Raw genomic sequence first — 4,108 nt, forward strand, 5'->3', positions numbered from 1 at the left:
ACAACAAAAAGGCCTGACTACAAAATGCGTCCGGTTCGCTCATTTACTGTTGCTAATCCGCATTTTGTTCAACAAAACCACGCTAGTCTAAATGCAAAACATACCCCAAAGTAAAATAAAAAATCGTTATTTCTTACTCATTCTAGCAGCACAATATCACCACGTGTTATCTGGAACGTTACACATGAGCAAAATACATTCTGACCATTTCAATAAAATACAAAACTATAACTTCACATATCATATATATATGTCTCCGATTGTTTTTAAACTAATTCTTTCAAATACATTTGGTTTCCACTCAAAACAATATATTTCTGTTCAAATTCAATTATATTCGTTTCGACCATGCTAGGGCTAAGCTACAACATATCACCACGATGTCACGTTAAAAAGAAAACTTACCGAAGACATCAGATGAAAGAACAAAACAAAATGTAGCTTCCACTTCTTATATCATTAATTCTTTACCGATGAAAGTAACTTTACTATGTCAAATTATTATATTATAATTTAATTCTTTGATTTTGCTTCTGCGTGTTCGTGTCGACAACTCTGCTCTTTTCGTATGCTCTCCTTCTGTACTCTAGAACTTTTTGTTTTAACCAACCTGACCTCACAATCTATTCGTAACATAGTGTACGTCTTTCTGTGTCCCTAGAGTTCGTATACTATGTTACGAAAAACCGAACCACAAGGTGGCGCTTCACCCGAAATGTCACCTAAAATTTGTGTAGCTTATCGTAAATTAATTTTCAAATACTGCATTCATATCCACAATAACAATTATACAAATATAAAATATATATTACTGTACAATATTTACATATTGTTCTCTGCTTTAAAGATAAATTCGGAGGTGCTTTGCGAGCACCCATTTGTGGCATTTTAACGGGACGGATCTTCAGTATTTTCAGTATGGAATTACGCCTTGACCTTCATCAATCGCCTGTCAATCAAAATGAGACATCCTTGATTACGGCGCTGACAAGTGACGTCCATTGTTTTAGAAGTTGGCGGTAAGTACCTACCTAAAGATGTTCAGATTTTTTAAATTTATTGTAAATGCACCCTTTCAGGCCGAAGATGTGTAATAATTATGTAATAGTTAAGCAAGTAAACACAAGGTAACCATGGGGATGCTCCAACGTGGAGTTCTAACTTAATTTTGTGAAAGTGCATGGTAATAAATACATGTTAGCCATGCAACGTTAGTCAAATGGCTAATTAACGGTACGCTAGCGTAGTCAGAGCATTCATGAATGCATTGTTATTTAATTAAATATTAATAATATTTATGTCTCCCTTGTCCTTCCCCTTTGTGCACCTTCCCCTTCTATAATTGTATGTTTTGCTCCTTCCCGATATCCTCCCCTGTCTTTCCCCCCCCCCCCCCCCCCAACACACACCTGTCTCCTCAGATTCATCTGTCATCTCTCTTTAACATTGACCTCCATATTCTATTTGTCTACTTGTCTGCCTCTCGTCTCATTGCCTGTTGTCCATCTGTCTGTCTGTCTTCCTGTACTGTATATTTATTGTCTGTCTGCCTTGTCCTTTTGTCCTTCTGTGTGCCCGCCATTTCTGGCCCGCCCCAACGGTTCTTTTAAGAACCAAAGTTCTGCTGTCAAGTAAGTTTAACATTTAAACAATAGTCATGTTTAATTAAGTATTGTCATAATCCAATAATAATAAAATCTAAAGCCTATGTCCGCCTTGTCAAAATACCTTTAACATAGTATGGTTGCCAGAAAGATAAACTGATGGAAATGAAAATCAAAACCACATCTGCACAACAAAAGTAAAATTAACTTTCTTTTCAGATGGCAGGTTCTACCAAAAAGAGCTGCACCTCCTGCAAAGGCCACATCAGGGTGGCATGCAAAAATTGTCCAATGTGTGGAGCAGTCCAGCCCATGAAAAGTAAATTGGAGTCACAGAAGAAACGCTATGATACCCAGTGGGCAGCAACGACTCTTAAGGGAAATAACATCCCCAAAGTCCTTAACTCTGCCAATTTAATGGTAGGATAACAAAAATCTTCAGTCCCTGTCTCTTCACCAAAAACAAAGTGAACGGCATGAGTGACTAATACATTTTGTCCTTTCATTGTTTCAGGTACACAAATTAGATAAGCTTGGGTTCGTCCCCTTGCTTTTCCTGGGACGCAAGTCCAAAATGTCCTGTGGCTGGTCTGAGGTGGTGTGTCCTCAGGAATTTATGGATATGAATGGGACAGCCATCAAAACCATAAAGGACATTTTTGACAGTGCTTTGACAAGAAGGTGACAGACCCAGTGTTGATATATATGTGCAGACATATTGTAGACAGATGTGTTGAGCATAGTCATGTAAACATGTCTACATGTAGACAGATGTGTTAGGCATACTTCGGGTTGGCAATGTAATAATTGTAATTTCCCCTCATAACTCTATCAGGTTCAGGATAAGATAAATTGTAGTGAGTCCCTAAAGCCATAACATTATGACCACCTGTCTAATACTGTGTATGACCCCCTTTTTCTCCTCCTTGTCAGAACAGCCCTGACCCTTCGACTCCACTAGACCTCTGAATATGTGCTACATTTACATTTATTCATTTAGCAGACGCTTTTATCCAAAGCGACTTCCAAGAGAGAGCTTTACAAAGTGCATAGGTCACTGATAATAACAACAAGATAGCCACAAAAACAATGCGGGTAGCCAAAACATGAAGCACATATTGTGAACAACCAAAAATAAGTGCCAAAGGTAAGAACCATAAGAGCATGCAGTTAAACAAGTTACAATTAAACAACATGAATCGCTATAAGTGCAAGTGTACCTGTTGAAAAGCAAGCGCTAGCAAGCCACTAACCAACAAGAGCAACAAGTCTCTAAGCAAGAGTCATTGTGATCCTTGAGGAAACTAACATTGGGTCCAGCAAACTATTCCTAAGTACCGTTGTACTCCCGGAACAAGTGTGTGTGGTATCTGGCACCAAGACATTAGCAGCAGATCCTTTAAGTTCTGTAAATTGCAAGGTGGGGCGTCCATGGATCGGACATGTTTGTCCAGAACGTCCCACAGATGCTCGATTGTATTGAGATCTGTGTAATTTGAAGACATAAAACTTTTTGACAACATAAAACTTTCATGCCTAATAGGCTATATCCCACCCATTGACAGGTGTCATGATAGTGAGATAATCTGTGTTTTTCACTTCACCTGTCAGTGGTCATAATGTCATGGCTGATCAGTGTACACGTACTAGGATTTTGTTCTTAGGAAGTGGACACTTAAAACAACAATGTACATAACTCATAATTATCATATACTCATTTGCATTTATATGTATTTTTCTTCAGTTTTCTACAGAAACAATGATATTGCAGAAGCTGGGGACATCTGCCCCCCCACTCCTGCAGAAGCTGAGGACATCAGCCCCCGCACTCCTGCAGAAGCTGGGGACATCTGCCCCCCCACTCCTGCAGAAGCTGAGGACATCTGCCCCCCCACTCCTGCAGAAGCTGGGGACATCTGCCCCTCCACTCCTGCAGAAGCTGAGGACATCTGCCCCCCCACTCCTGCAGAAGCTAGGGACATCTGCCCCCCCCCACTCCTGTATGTGTAAGAGATGCTGCTCTCCAGAGAAATACAGAAAAATATATATTTACATTTACATTTATTCATTTAGCAGACGCTTTTATCCAAAGCGACTTCCAAGAGAGAGCTTTACAAAGTGCATAGGTCACTGATCATAACAACAAGATAGCCAAAAAACATCGCGAGTAGCCAAAATATGAAGCACACATTGTGAACAACCAAAGTGCCAAAGGGAAGAACCATAAGAGCATGTAGTTAAACAAGTTACAATTAAACAACATGAACAGCTATAAGTGCAAGTGTACCTGTGGAAAAAAGCAAGCAACAGTAATAAAACAATATATCACAGCGAGAACAAAAATTTAAATCAGTTACCACTAACCACAAGAGCAACAAGTCTCTAAGCAAGAGTCATTGTGATCCTTGAGGAAACTAACATCGGGTCAAGCGAACCGTTCCTAAGTACCGTTGTACTCCCGGAACAAGTGCGTCTTGAGCCTTTTCTTGAAGGTGGAGAGACAG

This window comes from Osmerus mordax, chromosome 12 (genome assembly GCF_038355195.1).
Source record: "Osmerus mordax isolate fOsmMor3 chromosome 12, fOsmMor3.pri, whole genome shotgun sequence".
Lineage (NCBI taxonomy): Eukaryota > Metazoa > Chordata > Actinopteri > Osmeriformes > Osmeridae > Osmerus > Osmerus mordax.